The sequence below is a fragment of the Peromyscus maniculatus genome, chromosome 9 (genome assembly GCF_049852395.1).
Source record: "Peromyscus maniculatus bairdii isolate BWxNUB_F1_BW_parent chromosome 9, HU_Pman_BW_mat_3.1, whole genome shotgun sequence".
Taxonomy (NCBI): domain Eukaryota; kingdom Metazoa; phylum Chordata; class Mammalia; order Rodentia; family Cricetidae; genus Peromyscus; species Peromyscus maniculatus.
Window position 1 is genome coordinate 46711965 of NC_134860.1, and position 22498 is coordinate 46734462.

Here is a 22498-nt window from a genome sequence, read left to right on the forward strand (position 1 = left end):
AATTTTGCAAGGTGGAGAAGAAGCCAGTGGGCTGTCTCTCACAATGTCGGGCACAATGGACCCATGTGCTCACCCTCTCATATCATAAAGGTGCATGAATACTACGTGAAGTAATGAATCTTCCTAAGTGTTCAAGGCACCAGAGGTCTCAAGGAGAAACGTAGGAGCTGCAGAAATGCGGAAGCCCCTGGGGCTTATGTCTCACAACCCCTCTGCCAACTCAGGATAGCCGGGTGTTATTTAGTAATGAAGATGGGAAAACAAATTTGAAAAGCACCAGCTAATTCAGAGGCAACATTTCATGTGAAGGGAAACGGCCAGAAAGAGTACATTGGTGGAATGAGGCAGTCAGCAGCAGAATTAGGATCAGAACCTGGGTCTTGCTAACTCCTAGTCCAAGGCTTCCTGCTGAATGTCTAGTTTCAGGAGGCCCTCGCAGTCCCGCTGGGGAAATGTTTGAGCTGGGAGATGCTCACTGGTTCAGACCACAGCAGGACCAGGTTGTTAGCTGGCGCCATTGCCAATCAGCAGGGTCCTCCCCTAACTGGTTCCAACCCACCAGCTGGGTCAGGAATGCAACTTTGACCCATGATCCTGAGTCCAGGGATGCTTGGAAAGCTCAGAGCTTCTGGGTCCGCTGGTGAGGCAGGTGCCCTAGACCCTTTGGTATTTTTCCTGCACTGTGTAGCTCACCACATGACCAGGGCAGAGTTCACCTTGGAAATTCCATGGCTGAGCTTTACTTTATTAATGGAACCGAAAGGAATGTTGTGTTTTCTACAGAGGGCAGGGAGGATCTGTGTTCCCTGATGGACTGGTTGCAGGAAATAATGAACTGGAATCATCCTTGAGCCTGTCTGTGCTAGACAGGGGCTTTGCAATGTCCTTCTGGAGGCAGAGTTATAATGTAATCTGTTCTTTGCGACTCAAACCCCCACCAAGCTTAAGCTTATCTCTACACATGAGTATCCGAGAGTTAAAATGAGTCCTGGCCCAGCGTCACATTAGTGCATATTCTGCCCCAGCCCTGATTGCAAGAGTGCCCTAATTACTCAAAAGCTACTCCCTAGGTGGCATTTGGCTGACAGATCTTGTCACCCCATACAGACTCTTCTCTTTCTTGTCAATTATTTCGTGTGCATGACATAAACTCACTGAGAGAAAACGTCCTCTGAAACTCACTGAGAGAAACAGTAGAAGCTTTCTTCTCCCTGTAGGTTAGGTCTCCTCCCTTTGCTTAAATTGCCCGGGCATTGGGTGACATGGAGTCCCCATGAAGTTTCTGGTTGCCATGGAAATGATGGTCCTGCTTTATGTGGAGACTAACCTGGAACAAGTCTCTCTGATCTATCTAACAAAAAGAGAGATGAAATCTCTCTCTGATCCCCCCCTCTCCTCCCCTCTCTCCCTTCTCTGCCCCTCCATATTCCCTTGTACACCCACAGATGTGTATGTAAAATAATTTGTGGGCACCATAGGTGGTGATCACCAAATGTTTCCAGCACGCACCATCATGACCCTTTGTAGGTAAGTAGGGTCATTTGTCTCCTTTTGGCCAATGAGTTTGCTGGGAAGTCCTATGGATCACCTCAGAGTTGAGCTTTTACTTGCCTTCAGGAAACCCTCAGAGCTCCTTTCCCCTCTGTATGTGACCTGCAAAGTCCAAGAAGGTGACCGCATTACCACCTGGGTTCCTGAGTGACCACCTGAGCTGACCGCCGCTCACCCCAGGAGCCTACAGTGGGCGAAAGCCTCAGCAAGAGTGGTCGGGCTGCTGCGAGTCCATGGGGACAGGGCTGTCTGTTAATGCAGCAGAGCAGCCTCCCTGGCTAGGACACAGTTAGAGGGCCTGATGTTGCGTGTGCCTTTTCTTCCTCCACGTAAACCAAGGAGGTGTGTACTGTTGTCATGCCCATCTTTTTGTTGAAAAAACCCCAGCGGAGAAAAATGAATTAACTTGTCAAAGAGGCACTGTGGACGGCTGGCAATATCGCCTCCCCCACCTCCCACCCTGGAAACCCTGGCCTCAATCGGCATGTACCCCTGTTCCCCTGGCTCGGGTGCTCTGTGAGGCCAGAGGAAAGTCACACTCGCCACGAAGGCCTGCAAGCTTGTGTTTGCCTCATCTTGTCACTTCAAGAGTGGGACCTTCTTCTCATCCTCAAAATCAGTGTCATTCAGAAGGAAGATTTAGTGGGGTTTTCGGCTTTGTTTTTAAAGCTTTATTTTTAAGTGTGTGTATGTGTGTCTGTCCGTGGGTGGGTTTGTACCTCTGAGCGCAGGTGCCTTCAGAGGCTAGATGCATCAGAGCTCCTGGGGTTGGCATTACAAATGGCAGTGAGCCACCTGACATGGACGCTGGGAACCAACCAAACTTGGAGCCTCTGGGATAGCAGTGTAAGTTCTTAACTGCTGAGCCATCTCTCCAGCCCCGGGAACTTTGGTGGATGACAAGTCATTATAATTTGATGGTTGACATCCCATCACTTTCTAGAAAACTCTGATCTGGCAAATATATGCCCTTCTCACAGCAAGCAGCCCTCAGCTGAGAAAGTTAGTTTTATTAACCAAAAAAAAAAAAAAAATCATTCTTCGAATTGATGGCTCTGTGAATGACCTTTGGCCTGCTGTAATATAGCAATGTGTCTACCGCAGTAAAAATGCCAGAGTAAGACAGGACCCACAAAAGGCAATAACGGAGCAGCATTCCAAAGACAAATGCACTTGAGACACTTATGACAGCCCTGGGGAGGAGGGGGCACCGATCACTTATAAGAAGTGGCAGGGTTTTGGCAGCCTCCATTACTTTAACTGACAGGAAAAAATGAAGCTAGTATAAATTACTTTTTTAAAGGAGCAAGCCACGAGTGCTCTGAGCAGAAATCAAAGTTAGTTTGGGACTTTGAGTGACAGCTGCCAGGTGCCCCCTCCTCCCTGAGTGCACTGAGGTAGGCGTTTCTCTGGGACAGACATGAAAACCTTCCTAGCGCTACTAATTTCTCTTTGGTTATTTGATTTAATCTGGGTTTTATTCTGCCGTTAATCCCCTCAGCCTCACTCTGCCCCTCAGATGGTCTCTTTGAGGCATATCCTCATCTGGGTCTGCTTGTGGCTAAAGGCAAATCCTCCATAAATTTAGTCAGGAATAGAGGGGGTTGCCTATTCAAATAGCCATTGTTTGTAATGCCATGTTTCCTAAAGACATTGTGAGATATTATGATTTTTTTCTTACTTTTATTTACGTGGGGGTGCGCGTATGCTTTCCATGGTGTGCGTGTGTAGGTCAGAGAACAATTGTTCTCTCCTTTCAGCATGGGAGCCCTGGGGATTGAACTCAGGTCTTCAGACTTTGTGGCAAGTACCTTTACTTGCAAAGCCACCCTGACAACCTAAGGTATGATTTTTAACTTTCTACAATTGCACCCCTAAACATGAGCATGACTTACACTAAAAAAAAAATGCTCTGTTTTTGTTGTTGTTGTTTCCCCAATTTCACTTAAGCCTTCTTAAGCTATATTCTTATTTTCTCCTATATAAAAAAGTCTTAAAAAAATTAAAGGAATCTGCCCCTTACCTTTTTCTCAGACAACTATCTATTTATTTATCGATTAAAATGGGTCAGACAGAAATGCCTCCTGCTGGTGAATAGCCACATCGAGCATAACACCTCTGGGATTGGGACACACAGTGTCTACTTCACAGACTGGTCCAAGACCAGGGTGTTGGGTTTCTTGCCTAAGAGCAGTTCACATATCCAGGGGCTTTTCGTGTCTCCAAGTGGCTTAATGTCCAAAACTGCCTCCTTGAGATGAAAGTTCAAACACCATTTGGGTCAAAGCTGAAAGAAGTCTGAGACTTCAGTGGGCGGATGAGGGTTTGGAAGGTTTTGGCCGAGGCCTGGTGTGTGGCTGAGGTGAGCTGGGAAGATAAGGACGAGCCCAGTCCACTTTCAGTTATCTGCCTCTAACTTCCTTAAGATGTGAGGTTCACTAAATTCCTTTCTTATGAGAGGGGAAAAATTCACAGTCATCAAAAAGTAAATCTTACCTTTGTTCTGGTGAGGGAAGTCTGCCTCCTGTTTCTGTGGACGGTGTGCCGCAGCATGGAATTCCCCAGTCACAGGTGTTTATGAAACTAGGCTCAATTCAGCTTTTCCTCCCGCCGCCTCCCAAGGTTCCAGTGTCTCCTCGTCAGGGAGAGATTGAGTTGGCGGGGGTTTCTTTTGGAAGAACCCTAAGAGAAGACGGCAGATCTGAGGACCATCTTTGCACAGATTCGATTTGGAACGGAAACATCCCGTGCATACATGCTGCATGCAGAGATGCTGCTGCCATGTAGAAGCGGCTTAACAGCATGCAAACTTCACTTTTTTACAACTCATTTTAATGGGATTGGATTCACTGGTACAGATTCCACTAAGCCTGCCTTGAGAGAGGGAGAGAGAGAGAGAGAGAGAGAGAGAGAGAGAGAGAGAGAGAGAGAGAGAGAGAGAGATTCATTCACATTTTCTCCAGACTTCTGCTTCCCTCCCCGAACTCATCAATATTACCACTTAGCATTTCAGTGTTAATTGTAAAGGCAAGGCAAGGATTTTCTTATATAAGCTGTAAGACAATAGTGTCTTTGGATACAGTGCTTCAAAGAAGAGTCCTACAGACTGTAGATGTGTATCTGTGCAAATGCAGAAAGCAAATCTTCCCCCCTGCACATGCAGATGAGGTGGCATTCACAGTTCCCTCTACATGCATGGCCTCAGAGCTGGAGACAAGGGTTCCCAGGACACAATCTTTGTAAAGGGGAACTCAATAATCAGCACAAAAGATGATTTCACGTGTGTGGTCCCATTGCGAGAGAGGCAGGCCATGAGACCTAGGGATTCTTGGGTTTTGTGCTTCATCTTTTGCCAGAGCACCAGGCACCCAAGCCTTAGTTACACTCCACCTCTGTTTTGTATGACTGTAAATGAGTATGGCTCAGCTGGCAAATGGTGTCATAAAACTGAAGAGGGACTGTGTCCCTCTAGGCTACCCATCCCTTTAGAAGTGTCTTTATTTGTATTTTCCTGTTATCACTGATGGAAGACACAGTAGTCCGTGGCCAGGCACCCTAGAGGGAACAGATATTCTTCAGGTCACACAGCTGTGACCCCCAGCTCCCCACTTCTCATGTGTCCCTAAAGCTTTCTTGATCTGGGTTGGGAAGATATGTTGCTATTAGTTAGAAGTGCTTCTGTCTTCTATGAAAAAGTCTCACTGTGAACCACAGATAAAGCTATTCAAGGAAAGAATGGGGGCAGGAAGGCAGACACTTTGATCATACACACTTACACCTCCCATCAGCAGCGGGACACAAGGATCCCCTGGACTCACAGTGAAATGCAAATTGTGGTGGATAGGCCTGGGTGGCCTTGAGAGTCAGCGTTCCCAGCAGGGCCACAGGTGGCGTGGTGCGGCGGTCTTCGGACCATACTCTGGAATAGCAAAGAAAAGGAGTATACCAGCTAGTTGTCCACTTTCTTCTTCCAAAGCGCATGAGCAATAGAATTTGTGCGTAAGCCTGAGGATCCTAAGCTGGGGCTTCCAGGGCAGGCCTATGATCCTAGTCTCTGGCGAGGCTGAGGCAGGAAGATGGCAGGTTCAAGGCAAGCCTGGGTAATTCAGTTAGACCCTGTCTGTCTTAATCAGGGTTTCTGTTGCTGTGATGAAACACCATGACCAAAGTTAACTTAGGGAGGAAAGGGTTTATTTGGCTTATGCTTCCATATCACAGTTCATTATCAAAGGAAGTCAGGACAGGAACTCAGACAGGGCAGGAACCTGGAGGTAGGAGCTGATGCAGAGGCCATGGAGGAGTGTTGCTTACTGGCTTGCTCCCCTTGGCTTGCTCAGCCCACTTTCTTATAGAGCCCAGGTTCCCCTGCCTTGGGATGACATCACCCACAATGGGCTGGGCCCTCCACATTAGTTACTAATAGAGAAAATGCCCTACAGGCTTTCATACAGCTTGGTCTTATGAAGGTATTTTCTTAATTGAGGTTCACTCCTCTCAAATGGCATTAGCTTATGTCAAATTGACATAAAACCATCCAGCCCAGTACCCCTGAATCAAAAGCCAAATGAAAACTAAGGATGTAGCTCAAGGTACAGCTGTCTCCTAGCATGCACAAGGCCCTGGCTTCCATGCCCAGTACTGAGGTGGTGGGGAGGGTCCTGGAGCTGAACTTCCTACTTTCAAATCCTGGCATCAACAAGTGTCATCCATCTATAACTAAGCATCCAGTTTTTTTTTCCTTCTGGGAAACAGGGTTATTATGAGTATTTGCCAGGATGGTGCATTGGAAATCTAAAGAACTGATGAGGGCCTGAAGTACAGCAGACACTAGCACTCCAGAGACATTAGCAGGTCCCCTCTCCAGGAATGATCAAGTGTGGGGAGTGAGGAAGGGCACAACAGCAGCTCACAGGTTTCTGTGTGGGATGGCAGGGCGGCTATGTTCCATCCACATGCAGAAGGAGCATGCGCAGGTTTCTGCGTGGGACGGCAGGGCGGCTGTGTTCCATCCACATGCAGAAGGAGCATGCGCAGGTTTCTGTGTGGGCCGGCAGGGTGGCTGTGTTTCATCCACATGCAGAAGGAGCATGAAGGCGTGAGGAGGGGGTGATGACACAGGACAATGGTGTCTACAGTGTGGGACACACTGAGCTGAGGATCTAGGCTGGAGATACACATTTGAGAGGGCTTACCATGAAGGGACCATGTGGAATAACAAAACAGAAGACAGGACAGAAGTCTGGCCAGCCCACGGTGAGGGAGTGAGGGGTAAAAGAGAATCTACAAAGGAAACGACAGAATGAACGATAGGGAAGCAGGAAGAAGAGCAGGGAAGTGCATTCACACATGGTGGGTTGGGAAGCCATGGTACCGCAAAAGAGGAGTACTGCAAAAGGCGGGAGGAGGGAGAGGAGAAGGGGGAGGAGGAGGGGGAAGAAGAGGGAGGAGGAAGCATGTTGGGGAGGACAATCACGTAGTGTTTGAACTTCCACTGTAGATGTCACAGCTGAGCTAGACAAAGACCTTTGAGAGACAGCAGTATGTAGATGCTGTCACAAGGGACCAGAGAGGTTAGAGTGCAACACCTAGGTTGCAACTGGAGAAGCAGAATCAGAAGATACACACAGAGGGTGCGCAGTGACGGGTGGCAGCTGGAAACGCAGGGATTTGTACGAGCTGGGGAGGGGGTCGGTTTCCTAGTTGATGTCAGCCACCTTTTGTTTTTGAAATGTGGCAGTTGGAAAAAGGAAACAGCAAACAGAATCTATGAACCCAAATTGTGAATCTTAGAAATATTTGAAAGCATCTTAAAGCAATACCCGTAAGAACTAGAGATTGAAAATATCCGTGAAAGCTGGGCGTGGTGGCGCATGCCTTTGATCCCAGTGCTCCTGAGGCAGAGGCAGGCGGATCTCTGAGTTCGAGGCCGGCCTGGTCTACATAGAGAGTTCCAGGACAGCCAGTGCTACCTAGTGAGACCCTTTCTTAAAAATGAATGAATGAATGAATGAATGAAAAGAAAGAAAATGAAAACATTCATGACAATTTCAAGTGAACATTTACATCTGCATCCCAGAAACTGCAAAGGTCAGAGTTACTATTTGGAAGTAAAATAATAAGTCAAAAGCCTAGTTGTTTTTTGTTTTGTTTTGGTTTTGTTTTTGTTTTTAACACAATAAGATGAGCTACTAGCTGCTAAAAGCCCGCATGTGCTGAGTGAAGTCTTAGGACTGTCCCTTCTGGTTCAGAATGTGTGTCAGCCTGGTTTAGTCGTACACTCCTGCAATCCCAGCACTTGGGAGGTGGAGGCAGGAGGATCAGAAGTTCACAGCTGTCCCCAGCTACAAAAGAAGTTACAGGCCAGCCTGTAATTTTGTGTTTGTGAACTGCCTTCCCTCATTAGCTTTGGCTCTTTCCTACTGTCCTTGCTCTTAATGGTCTCCGGAGCCAGTGGTCGCTGGATCTAGAAATGCTTGACCACGAGTTCCAGTGCACTTCAGAGGACAGTATCTTCTGGCATCAGAAGGAACACAAAATTGGAGAGATGGCTTAGTAAATAAAGTACTTGCCTCACAAGGGTGAGGACTGGAGTTTGGATTCTCAGCATCCATGTAAATGCCAACCAAGCAGACAAGGAAACTGCCAGTAGTCCTCATACCTGGTTTGGGGCAGGGGGAGTAGAGCTGGATAAACCCTAAGGTACTCGGACTAGCCAGATTGCTTAAAATGGCAAACTCCGGGGTCAGCAAAAGACCTGACTTTACTAAATAGAATGGAGCTCAATGGAAGAAGACACCTGAGGTCAACTTCAGGCATCTACATTCACATACACACTTGGGCATGCGTGTGCCTGCACACATACCTATGTGCAACACATACATGCACCCATGCACATCTGAATGCCATGCATGCCACACACACTTGCAGAAAGGAAGAAAAGAAAAAAAGGAAAGTAAAGAAAAAATATTTTTAAAAGAATAAAGACAGGAACATGACCTTGTTTTGTTCATCTTGACACCTCAGGCTGTGGCTCAGCCGGGACGCAGCCCACACAGGCACTTAAGTCAATGTTTGTTGAATGAAAGGCAACATAAAATACTGCACTTAACGGGCTCTGCTCAAATCCCACTCCTTCAGAGGGCTTCTCCTGATGAATCCCACTCTTGGGAGGTGCTGTACTTGTGGATTTCTGTGTAAGCTTTTAATCTCACCATCTTGCAATTATTATTATTCATGTGTTGTTTTTAATCGCTGCCTTATTAATTGTGGTTGTGTGTGCGAGAGAGTGTGTGCTTGCGAATGTGCACAGGCTTCCCTCCCTCGAGTCACTGTGAGTCTTCTAGGTCAGAAGCCCTGTGTTCCTTGGTTTTGAATTCCCATGCAAGTCTGGATGCAGTCATACTTAAAAGTGCTTGTTGATGTAGTCTTTCTCTTCTTTCTGGGCTATATCTTTAAATATTTGGATCATTATTCCAATAATACCCTAACTCCCAGTCTATATCCTTTTCTATTTCACAGAAAGAAGAGAGAGAGAAAAACAAAGGAACAAAAAAAAGACAGGAAGAAAGAAAGAAAAAGAAGAAAGAGAGAGATCTGAAACTGAGATTTCATAAAAGAATGGTGTTCCAAGAGAACCGTATCCTTCATTCTTCCCTAGAATTCTAGAAGACACTTCTGCTAGCAAACTTCAGGTCCAGCTCAGGCTTTATAAATGGTGTGTCACACTTACCTGGTGCACACACACATTGCACTTTAATTCTGTAGATAGCAGAGGAAAACACACTCCCTGCTTCCAGAAAAAAAATAAATAAATAAGTATATGAGGAGGAAGGCCTAAAAGCAAAACTGTAACTATGAACTCACAGGCTCCTTATGATCGACCACCAATAGCTTCCCTCAAGAGGACGTCTCAGGCACAGCCCTTTGGGAAGGAGAAGCTTTCCAAGACACACAGAATGAACAAGGCCAGGTGCAGTCAACACGTAAAGAAAGGCAAACATCAAAACCAATCTGATCAAACCGTGAGAACCGCAATCAGTTTTCACACAGCTGAGAAGACTCAAATGAGTACCTTTTTATCAACTTAATACTACCCCCACACAGCCGTTCACTCAGCTAATGTGTACTGAGCACTTGCTGTGTGTCAGCGCCCGACTCAGGTACTAAGGGGCTGGAGAAGAGAAAACACAACTCCCAGCCCAGCTGCCTCATTCCGACTAACAAACTAAAGTCCTAAAGTCATTAATGAGGAGTTCTTCGCTTCTTTCATTTTTCTTTCTTTTTTTAAATTGATGAATGAAATTAAAGGCATGGTTTATGATTTGTACAAACACACATATATTTGGTTTTGTGAGACAGGGTTTCACCATGGAGCCCAGACTTTCCTCAAATACCCTCCAGCCCAGGCTGGCCTTTAACTCACAGCAGTCCTCCTGCCTCAGCCTTCTGAAGGCTGGGATAACAGGTGTGCAACCATCACACCCTACATATCTTATATCAAACTCTAAACATATTTTCTTAGTGCAATATTTTAAGCCTACCAAACAATGATTACATAAAATACAGTGACATAAAGTGACCTAACTCTTAACATGTGACATACTAAGCCTCTTAGAAAAATGTACATTTTCCTAATATTTAGGCTTTTATTATAGGCTGTTGGAAGCCTTCTAAAACATACAACGTATCATCAGATTGACCAAAACAGCCCTTAGCTGAAATTAATAACAAAGAGTCTGATTTCAGATATGCTGTGACTTATCGGAAGTGAGCATCAGTTCATGCTCGAAGATTGCCTTAGCTCTATGAACTACTGGGATGAACAAGGCTACTTTCTAGTGCAGCCTACATCTCCTCAGGCTGGAGAGCCAAGCTTAGCAAAGCGGGGTGTTTGACTGGTGGCTCCTGCTGGCCCATGTGTTGACATTGTTCTGTGTGTTACCTGTCCGTGTTGTGGTTGTTATAACAAAGCTGCATTGTTGAGGATCCAGAGCTGTACGTCTACTTCTTGCAGGACATGTTTATTATATTTCTTTCTGTTGGTTTCACGGTACATTTTCACGGTGGCACATGACTAACTATATATATTTGTTTTCTAGGTGTGTGAGTTGGTGCAAGATAGACAGCTGGGCCAGCCTCACCTGTGATTGGGAGCTTTTTAGAATCCTAAGAACACAGTGTTGATACCTAGGACCTTTGGGCTTTACAGGCCGATTTCCCTTGCTGCCAACTGGCTGGTTTCTTTGCTCTGTTACAGGAACAAGTGAGTTGTGCCATGTTATGGCAACACCAGCATTATAAACTTAGTTTCTACATCATCAATTTATTAACTTTTTAAAGAATTCATCTTTTAAGGGCATCATTCATTCTGGTGTTTCTTTACTTCTACTTATTTTTTTTTTAATTAGAAACATTTATGTGTGTTTGGCATATGGATGTCATGCCTTCATGTATGACTGTGCACCACATACATGCAGGAGCCCATGGAACTCAGAAGAGGGAGTTGGATACCCTGAGACTAGTCATGGATGGTTGCAAGTGCCATGTGATTGCTGGGAGTTGAACCCAGGTCCTTTGCAAGAGCAGCCAGTGCTCTTAACCACTGAGCCATCTCTTCAGAGCCGCTCCCTTTTTCTTTCTTCCCTGGTTTTGTTTTGAGGCAGTCTTTCTATGCAGCCTTGGCTGACCTGGAATTTGCCGTGTAGACAGGTTCTGGTGTTTCCTTTAAAGGAACATCCCTGGTGGTTGGGTGCTCTGTGAAGAGAAGCGACGCCATTGTTGTGTTAACAGCAGCTACAGGACTTCCCTGTAGTGTGAATGTCACCTTGTGCATAGAGGAGCTGGTATTCCGGGACAACTTGTTTATTTATAACATTTACTTTAAGATTTTTTTTTTAAAGAAAGAAAACAGTCTGCCTCTAGTCAGAAGGTAATATTAGAAAATGTACCTGATTAATATTTTTGAGGTCCTCTACTTTGTCCCTACTCCAACACCTACTCAAAAACTGGCTCTCTCCTTGATTCTTGATTAAAATTCCTTGGATAGCCTCAAAGTACAATCCCTTAGACAAATTTAATTGCCTTTAAAAAAAAATCAAGCAATAGAAAGCCCAGTAGAAAACAGGCATTATTCTAGAGAGCAGCCACCCTGAGACAGTTTTGTTAGTGGGAACACATTAGTTTTTCACAAACTCAGCAATGATGATATTTACAGAACACTTTAGTAAAGATCAGAGGCTATCTGCCCACAAACCATGCACTTGCTTTTGGGAAACCTGCTCCTCCAACAGGTTTTCCACGGGGGTGTGTCCATGGAAACTTTCAAGATTTTTCGCAGTTTTAAGATATGTAAGATATATGAAATTCATTTTAATAACAGAGTCACCCAATCAGTCTTCTAGCAGGAATGAGGACGGAACTTTTTTCCCAGCAAAAAAATTGTCCATCTCAAGGCATTGAGAACTCAAGACTCTGGTTTTTAGGCCAGCGTTTCCTAAAGTGGGCTCCACTGGTGGGAGTTAGGATTCCTGGGGGCTTTTGCAGAGAGAGAGGTCCAGGAGGTACTGAGAACGCCCTGCAGCCGGAGCCGCTCAAAATCTGCAGAAGGGGCCGGCGAAGGCAGAGGGCGCCACCGTGAGGCCCCCATTTCAACGCCTGTCTTTCTGATTGTGGTGGGTTGGAGATCACAGGGAAGCCGTGCTATCAGTGGAGGAGACTTCAGACAGTGTAGTAAAAGGGTAATCCATTTATTTTGAGAGAAGTTTGCACTCCGAGATCATACACGCAGCAGATCACAGAAACACACGCAAGCATGAAATTTAATTTTTAGTAACTCTTTCCCGGGGCTTGCACAGAGAGCCGCAGTGAAAGGGAAATGGTAATCACGACACGGTAATTACAGAGGGTTGGGAATGGAAAACTTTGAAAAATGTAGTGTTTTCATGATTTACTTAAACATGAGACAGACTTCAGTATTTTAGCAGAAAGTGGTGAAATTAACATCACAGAGATAAGACTTTTAAACTTCAAAATCAGGAAGAAAGAATGATGGGCCTGTTTCCCTGTTGTGCTGGGCTCGCTTGGGATGCAGAATCTATAAATGTGATAAATATTGACTTACCCGGCTTCCAACAGATGGAAGGAAACATGTCGTAAAACAAAGCAATACATTTGTGCTTCAGGCATGAAATGAGTGGGAGATTAGACCGGGCATCCCTGGATTAATAAGAGGAAGCAAAGTGGATATTATTGTTTATGCCCAACTGCAGGCCATTTTCAGCAAATAAATACGGGCAGAGAAAGGAAAGACGGACAGAAGGAAGGAGAAAAGGAAGGGAGGGAGGGAGGAAGGAAAAAGAAAGGCAAGAGAGGAAGAGGGCCAGCCCCTGGCTCTCCCCCAGGGCAACACTAATTCTCTTTTTTAAATTTTTCAGTTTTTAAAAATATTGAAAAATGATAAATATGTTTAAATTTCTTGAAGAATCAAGTTCAACTGAAAGTCTTGAACTAAACAGTCAATGATCACCTGTATCAGAAGGGAATTAGGATTTGGTGTGTCCAATGGTGCTAAGTCAGGATGCTAGCACCCAAGCTCACCCAAACTCCAGCAGTTCAACATTTCACAGAAGCGGAGTTTCTAAAATTTCTGCTCAAATTTTCTCTGAAGACAAAAGGGACAATGTGGTAGACATATGAATTGTATAGAGACTGTTTAATACCTGATAGGCATTGTCACACTGGTGTGTGGGCAAATGGTCCTGGATCTGGAAAAGAAAGCTTTTGGGAAAAACAAAAACAAAAACAAAAAACTCTTAGGAAAGTTTGAGTAAAAAGGCCAGTTTTCCTATATCAGATAATACAAGAAGAAAAGATGAAGGTGAATTTACCAGTTTGGGGTTTGGTTGAGACCATTTGTGAGAGTGGTGGTTCACACCAGAAAACTAAATTTTTACACACCAGGCCTTCAGAAGCACAACCCTGGCAGCAAAATGATTTGTCAGATTGTCAAAAGTACAGCCGTCCCTAAGCCAGGAAATTTCTCTGGAGTTTGTGTCTTCCCGCGGCATGATGGCTGGAGAGACAGTCTGGCCACAGATCTGTCTGGCGGCTTCATTAGCCTTCTCTCGCCTGATTGATTAAACTGTATTTAAGAACTACTTTTATTTTTTTTTCAAGCCTTTTGTCTAAATTAAAAGGTCGGGTTTGCAAGCAAAGGTCCGCTGCTCCCTTCGGCATGGGACTGTGATTCAGTCCCATTATCACTGGTGTCACTGGCTTGTGAGACTGATGGCCAGGATCAGCCACCATGGGCTTTCCTGGGGCAGCCAGGACTCTAAGAGCTGGTATTTATTTATTTGCAAGAGAAGAACTAAGTTAAGGGTTCTAGCTGAGGAGCCTTTCATTGCTATGAATAGCAAGACCCTGCTTTTCATTGGAAAAACATGTTTCTGTATGTGGAATACATCTATAGCCTCACATCCACCCTGACTATCGGAGTCAGGGCTTTTTTCTTTAAAGTGCATAGACACTGTACAAACCTCCCTATTTTATCACAGTCTATGTTAAAAACAAAAAAACAATAACCAAGAAGTCAACTCTCTAAAGTGCTTGGATTCTTGTATCAGGAAAGCAAAAAATAGTATTTGCTAGCTTTTTATTGCTATCTAGAAGAGGTTTTTATTATGTTTGAAACAGAACAGGACCACACTCCTGAGCCCTCCCGCAAGCATGGCAGATGAACAGGAAACGCAGGCATCTCCTCTTCTTCCCTTCCTCCCTTCGGTGGTTCTTCTGCTGATGTACCCGGCAAGTCAGGAAAACTCAGCAGAGGAGAAAACATTTTTAAGCTTTTCTAGCTTCATGGGCGATCACTCAAGTCCACTCCGCAGCGAGCTCAGAGGAAGAATGCAAAAACTAGCAACTAGGGTTGCTGAACCCTTTGCCTACATACAAGAGAGGGAGGAATTGTCCACAGCCTCTGGTTCGCCTTTGCTTCACACGGCCAGTATTGTTTACGACGTCCGCTTTTATTTCATAATGTATTTACCATGCCTCAGCATGAGGCCAATTCCTTTGTCATGAAGCTGATGAAAGAGGAGAGGTCAGGATGCATCCACACAGGTAGTGGGACTGACTCTGGAGACTGAAGTCTCAGGTCTTCGTGTTAGTGTTTTTCATTTGATACTTACAGAACTTTAAGCTTCCATCTGTTATTAAATTCTATGCAAAATTGATTTTTGGATTAGATTTTAGTGAGTTTTTTTTTTTCATTTTCAATTATAATTAAATCCTCCATAATCATCAAGGGTTGAGTAGAACTGGTCTTGGCCAGCTCCTACTGAGCATCAGTAACTCAGTGTGAACAAGGTTAGTGAACCATATTAAAGGAACAGTATTGCCTTTTCATTTTCATTTCAATGAGATTCAACTTATAATAAATAAATTTGCATATTGATACTACAAATAAAATTGAAAAATACACACATACACATACACACACCAAGTTTCACAAACTTAAAACAGAAACAGTTTTCACTTCTTTGAGAACATTGTAGGGCCATCTGCGCAGCAAATATCAACTTCCTGAAATGGGTTCCCACAGCCTGCCCATGGTGACTTGGCTGCCGCTGATGTAGGTGGAGTTTACACATGGGCACTGACTGGAAGAAAGAACTAAGATTTTTTAAAAATCATGTTTAGTGCCTTTTCCAGCTATCATTTGTTAAATTTTCTGATGCTGAGAAACAAACAAAAAACCTTGCACTAGGAAATGAAACACAGATAAAAAGATCAAGTCATTACTTAACGAGTATAAATAAGTTTAGCTGTTCTAAAATGATTCTGACGACACTAATTTCAGTGGAAAAGTGAAGATATCTCTTTGGAAGGTACAGAATATAAAAATGTATTTGTTTAATTGCAAGCTTGATTAATTAAAATTACTGTTTTATCATTAAACTTCCCTTAAAAGGAAAAGTTGGGACACATACCCTAATTCAAGTCTCTGGAAATGTTATACAAGTCTTTTCCTGACAGTTTTATGCTGTGCAAATCACCAAATAATTCTGAACCTTAAGACTGACTAAAATCACTTCCATGAGGAAAGGTACATGAGACTTCCTCTGTGTCCAGTAAGTCGCCATGTTAATAGTCATTTAGTCCATGGCATTTTAGACAAATGCCCGGCTCCTAATGATCAAAGCAATTAATATTCTATGACTTCTACTCCTGATTCAGTACATCAGTAAAATAGGCCAACCACAGTTTATGCAAATCAAAAAGCAAATAAGAACAATTTTAAAATAATTCAGATACCCAAATCTTGAAATTAAGTTAACATCAGCAATTATGGGTATAAAACTTTTCCCCAGAGCAACCGTGTCAAATTGGTGGAAAGAAAGGAAATATTTTTTCCAGCATTTCTTGAGATGTAGTATTTACCCTTTAAAAAGTATCTATTTTTCATTTGAAAGTCTTTACCAAGTGGATTGAATCTAAATAGCTAGCAATTTGTTCCACTCATAACTCATGTGAGCTTTAAATATGTGTTTTTGAAAAAAAAGGGTATGTTAATATTGATGGACATATTTGGCAAAGCACTATCAGCTGTATATAAAAGCTATTCCAAACAGCCTCTTTAATAAGACAGGAGATGAAAAATAACCAGCATGCAACAGTATGTATTTACTTAGGAGGCACACTGTACTTAGGAGCGTTCTAATGAATAAGAAATGTTTTATTTCCTGTGTCTGAGACACAAAGCCAAATCATCAAGAGTCAAAGCAACTCAAAGTATTAGGTAACAATCAGTAAACTTGGGTGAGATTCTTTTTCCCTCTCAAGTTTAATTGGCTCATTGTTCCCAAGAACTATAACCCGTGGGCTTGGTAGCAGTGCCGAAGTCTACTCCCATAAAGGGAGATTAACGTACTCTGGAACTCTGCGCTAATCCTTGTTTTGAGTTAACTCAAGCAGATTGGATTAGTAATTCTTACCTACCACCCACTAGAAGGGACCCCAGCTTCTTCTCTTTGACAGCATGTGGGACTGTACACCTTCCAGGCACCCTCTTCCTCTGAAAGCATTCTCGAGGGGAGAGGGAAGGAACTGTGTTCAGAGGGAAAGGAACTGTTGTGGATGATGAGGGCGAAAGCCCAGGACTCTTGAAGCTGCAACGGCCGCCAGTTGTCCATTATCATTTTGGCGCGCCTTTGGTTAATGCAGCCTGTGGTCAGGTACTCTGAGTTCACTGAACAATTCCTCATCTGGGAACTGGCTTCCCTTTTCCCAACATCTGGGGAAGGCTCTTGCTCCCCAACTATTTCAATGTCCTTTCTTTCTCTCCTCAACTCTCAGACAAGATCCTGAAAAAAATGAACCGAGCAGTTTTCCAGGAGGCCCATGATCGTCCCAATCTTAAGGGTACCAGGGTGACACAGATGTCAGTCAGTATGGAGCACTAACGGAGACCACCTGTCCTCAACACCAAGAAATACAGGACCCAGATCGTATAGGCGGAAGCAGGTCACCGTGTGCCCAAAGAGTCTTCATTGTCCATTTGTGAGTAATGCTACAAAATCCCTTTTGATTCCTCCCTTTAATTTTCTAAAAATCACATACTGACCACGACTACTCACGGCCTGTACTGTTACTCCTGTGTATGCAGAATAGCGTAGAAATCCGGTACTGTCCCCATTTTCTTGGAAGCCTTCACTCTAAAGCAGCCAGATGGCCCTTTGTCATGATGAGACACAGTCAGTGACGTTTTACCACTAAAAAATATAAAAAACAGACAAAAGAGTTCATTTTCTGCTGTCAAGTGAGATCTAAACATTAACTCTTTACATTATTCAAAATAACCACAGGAATGGAATTTGAAGCAGGACTGCCGATAGGTTTAATGGATTAAAAAATTATTCTTAAAGGATCAGTTGTTTAGAATTACTGTGTTTCATTCTTTCTAAGTGAATTCTAGCTAAATGAAAACTACTGCTAAGTAGTCGTTAACTGGTGGGTGATGACCTGGGGTTTGGAGGAATTTGGGAGGGGGAGATAATCACTTAGCACCTGGGTGGTGCCCAGCACAAGGATGGACAATTGATATGCAACCCCAGGCAAACAGACAATAGGGTCCCATTTGCACATGGCAGACTGAGAAGTTATGTCAGGTGCCCGGGGCCACTTAGTCACCATGGGATTTGAACCTCTGTCGACTGTAGTTCAGTGCATCTATCATTCCAGTACCAAGTTTCTGATGTTTCTCATCATAGAATAAGAAGTTAAAGGTTCTGAACAGATCATGTTGACTGAAGGAAGGAGAGGCTGGACTGAAAGGTGAGCTTTGAGCAAGATTTCCCTGGAAGGGGCAGAGAGGCAGGTCTTTGGAATGTTCTTAGCAGCCAGGATTGTCTACAATAGCAAATAATCTAGATACATAAAAAGGTTTGCAAAAAATGGAGGTGTGCGCTTCAAGACACAGCATCACTGCCTCCAAACTGTAAATCCCTCCTCCTTTCCCCGACTGACACAGCTCCGTGATGGCTTAGGGTCCAGTGAAGACACCTTCCTCAGTCCCAGAACAGCATCAACCCTAGACCCAGGTGCTGTTGCTAGGACCTCAGTCTCATTGTCAATGGCCCTGGTATCTTCATCTTATGATACCACATTATCCCTCCTTCTCTCCAGTCGTCTGTGACCTTCCACCACCACGGGATGGGCACAGCCCTCTGCTGGAGTCCCTCTCAGGGACAACATGACCTTCCTTCCTTCCTTCCTTCCTTCCTTCCTTCCTTCCTTCCTTCCTTCCTTCCTTCCTTCCATCCTCCCTCCCTCTCTCCCTCCCTCCCTCCCTCCCTTTTCCCCCTCCCCCTCCATTTCTTTCCCCCTTTCTTTTCTTTCTCCTTTCATTTTTTTTCAGTATTTAACATCTTTGATAAGAGGCTGTATTTGAAATCTGCCTCACAGGTGGCAGCTGAGACATCGTTGTCTTCACCTAAGCCTGTACACCATAATTTGCTGAATGTGTAATAAAGAAAAATCGCAAGAGCTGCCATGATGTTTCTGGAAATAGCACATCTGTAGAATTCTTGACGGCACAGAGGAAACTGGGTAGAAAATTCGAGTTTCCTTCAATGGCTCATGCTTTCCTTCCCTTGATTATTGTTCTCAAGAATGATACTGTTACTTCCAAAAACTGTGCCCCCAGTATGATGAGCACAAAGAGTGGGCTGATCCAGAAAGAGTAGAAAAGTCTCAGTTGATGCCACAGTCCTTAACGCCACAAGTGCATCCTTTGGATTTTTTTTTGGAAAAATTTGCCCCAAAAGAAGCATGCATGAAATGAAAGTGCACACTATACCACAATGTCCTGGTTTCTCACCATCCTGTGCTTATTTGGGGGCCCAAGTGAAAGAGTTTACATTTTTCTTATTAAATTCCTTCTTGTTAGATTTGGTCTATTAAGATATTTTTAGATTCTGATTCTGTCACATAGCAAACAGCTTTTCCAATAAGCTCCGGGGCATTTGCAAGTGTGATTAGCTTCCATATCTGGTACATCGTTATCCAGGTTGTTAATGAAAATGGTGAGAGCAGACGTGCGGGCCTGGTAAACACCAGTGTCTAACCCTCTCTCCAGAGTGACATTCACAAGGGGACTCCTGCACAGTCAAGATCCAAACACAAAAACAGAAACCACCGCAGCATTCAAAACAGGAAGGGTTTAATGGAGGGCAGTTGTTTCAAAACCCACAGATGATCTGAAGAATAACACAACCCCACTAGAGACTGCAAGAGCAGGAAGCTGCTGTCATTCAGAGGCTGGAGTCACCATGTGGACTGTGTTGGTGGATTCCATCGGCAGAAGATAGAGCCAAGGACCAGCAGGCATGTCCAACAGCCTGAGTTTGATCCTCAGAATCTGTAACAGAAGGACAAAACTGACTCCTGAAGCCATTCATCTGACCATATACATGCCAGGCGTTTGCACATCTGCACCGTCACATGTGAGCTCACAATAATAATATATACATTTTTTAAAGGTAAAGCTGATCTAAAGGTGTGTCTCCATCAAACCCTTGCCCTCAGAGCTCAGGGAACCCCACAGAAGAGGAAGAGGAAGCAGAAAGAATGGAAGGGTCAAAGGGGATCGGGGACACCAGGAGAACAAGGTCCTCTAAATCAACTGAGCAAGGCTCATGTGAACTCACAGAAACTGAAGCAGCAAGCTTTGAGCAGACATGGGTCTGCATACGACCTCTGTGTATATATTGTTGCTATTAGCTTAGTGTTTTCATAGGACTTCTGGGTGTGTGAACGTGTGAGTCTCTGATTCTTGTGTGTTCTCTCAGGGCTCTTTTATTTCTCTATTGTCTCGTCTTGTCCAACTTCAGTGTGATGTTTTTTGTTTTATTTTATTATATTGTATTTTGTTATGTTTGGTTATTATCTCCTAGAAGCCTGTTCTTCTCTAATGAGAGATAGAAGGGGAGTGGATCCAGAGGGTAGGGAAAATGGAGGAACTGGGAGGAGCGGAGAAAACAGAAACTGTAATCAGGTTGTATTCTATGAGAAAAGAATCTATTTTTAATAAAAGGGGGGAGGATTTGGTAAAGCTGAGAAGTTTTAGCCATGGTGGAAGCTGCCACCAAAGGCCCTTAGCTTCCCTTCTGTTAAGTCCACCGGCTGGGAGCTGGCTGAGGCAGGGTCTTGGCAACAGTAGCTTGGTTAGATCAACTGCTGTGATTTAGATCAGAAGGGGAATAGATTTGAAGTCAGACATCCAGGACTATCTTTGCCATCTCCACTCAGTTGCTCTCCCACTTAGCATTTTATCTCTTCAAACTGGGTGATATTCATTATCTCTTTGGATAGGCTTGTTTAGCCAGTTACTGATGGATTATTTCTGAATCCAAGACCATTTTTCTGTTTTGTTCACAAGAAAACAAGGGAAGAAGTCGATGTGTTCCCATGAAAACTACCAACCTAGAGGACTTATCTTTGTAGACTAATATTCTACCAAGTGAAGAAATCAAATTACTATGCACTAACTAAGTCTTGATTACTTTCACTTGCCCACCCACAACCTCACAAGCTACAGGCTAAGGGCAAGCCCAGTATATATCTTCTGGCCTGCTCACTGAACATGTAGGCTACCCCTACTCACTTACACTTGAAACCAGAAAGGCAGCGGTGAGCTGAGCTGTTGTGAAGGCAACCGGATGGTCTCTGAAGTGTAAAATGTTTATTTTCTGATCTTTACAGAAAAAGAAAAGGAAGAAAGAAGTAACCCTGCTTTAGAATTTTCAGACTTCAACTATAGCTTCGAAATAGCAGACTCTGTCCATCTCATCTCATCTTGCTCCTGTCCCTCTGTCCTTTTATTCCTCACAAGGGGTATGTGTTTGTGTGCTTGTAGAACACATGCCTTGAAATCCTAATGTCCCATATGATGGCATTAGGTCATGAGAGTGGGAACCCTCAGAAGTGGGTCTGGTGCCCTCAGAAGAGGAGACCTGAGGGACCTCCTTCATTCCCCACTGGGACAACACAATACAAAGATGCCCTACAGAAAGCCAGGAAGTGTGCTTTTATCATAAGCCTCATCACTGAGGCAAGCCCACCCCTCCAGCCTCCAAGAACCATGGAAAATAAAGTTCTGTTATTTAAACTGCCCAGGAACCTGTCACAGGAGCCTGAACTGACTAAGATAGTAGCTGACCAATGTCACTGCCCTGTCTCTTCTTGGGGGAACGTGAAATGTTCCCACAGTGGTCCACGAATGCTTACATAAAAGGATCCCTCATTATTTCCTTAACATTATTACATGTCTACCCCCAGTCAATCCTGTTTGATTCTGCCTTGCTGGAACCAGCCCACTGAGGTATTTGCAGGTTCTTCTATTTTCTGGTGAACTCTGAAGCCATAGAAGGCACACGGCACAGAAGGTCTTTGCCTTGGCTGTTCCATTAGCCTGGACAGCTCTTGTCCCAGGTATCAACCGGGGGGCTCCTTTGCTGAAGGATCAAGTCTCATGGGGCCTTTTTCTGACGTTTCCAATCAGAACTGTGACAGCTTTCTTCTCTCTGCACAATGTCCTCATTGCCCTTCTATGCTTTGCTTTCTGCCAAAGTATTGTCATCCTGTGACGCAATGATTTGCTTTGGGTTTGTTATTTCCCTAGCCCCCAAGGGCAGGATTTTGTATTGCTTGTTCACTAATGTATCCCTAGTGCCTGAGGTAACGTCAGGGAAATAATAGGTATGAAATATTTTCATTTTTATTTTCTCTTTTTACATATCCCAGCCTGGCCCTGAACTTGCTATGTAGCTAAAGATAACTTTGAATTTCTGATCATCCTGCTTCTACTTCCTAGGTGCTTGGATTAGTGGCGTTCACCACACCTGGTTTATGAGATCCTGGGCATCAAACCTAGGGCTTGTGCATGCTAGGCAAGTACTCTACCAAATGAGTTCCTACACATGTTTAGGCCTACAGTGAGTGTTTTTTAGAATGAAGGAATTTCCAAACAGGAAGTAACTCATTTAGAGTCTGTGTCTACTTTCCTATCATTCCTATAGCTGGATCAACAAAGAGAATTTCAATGTTTCTAAAATATTGTTCATCAGTAAGGTTCTCTTGGAACTTGAGCACAAGTTAATCATCAAGGAGTTTGTAGTCAACATTTTAAAAACCAACATTAAGCCGGGCCAGTGGTGGCACATGCCTTTAATCCTAGTGCTCAGGAAACAGAGGCAGGCAGATCTCTCTTAGTTCGAGGCCAGCCTGGTCTACAGAGCAAGTTCCAGGACACAGGGTTACACAGAGAAACCCTGTCTCAAAAAACAAAACCAACAAACAAAAAACCAAAAGCAAAACAACACCCCTCCTCTCCAGCATTAAGTAACTGTGACAGGGGCCTGGTATGGTGCCTCAGTAGGTAAAAGCTTGC

General features: G+C 44.1%; 1 long non-coding RNA gene across 2 annotated transcripts in view; it reads right to left on the bottom strand.

Annotated features, from left to right (window-relative positions):
- Nucleotides 1–1410: 1410 nt before the first annotated feature.
- Nucleotides 1411–22498, bottom strand: part of LOC121832273 (uncharacterized) — a 71019-nt gene continuing 49931 nt past the window's right edge. For both annotated transcript variants that reach the window (XR_013042362.1, XR_013042363.1), the window contains 4 exons: nucleotides 9415–17321; nucleotides 5370–5470; nucleotides 4048–4233; nucleotides 1411–1653 (listed from right to left, as the gene is read on the bottom strand). This is a non-coding gene — a long non-coding RNA (uncharacterized LOC121832273). The remainder of the gene's footprint in view (nucleotides 1654–4047; nucleotides 4234–5369; nucleotides 5471–9414; nucleotides 17322–22498) is intronic.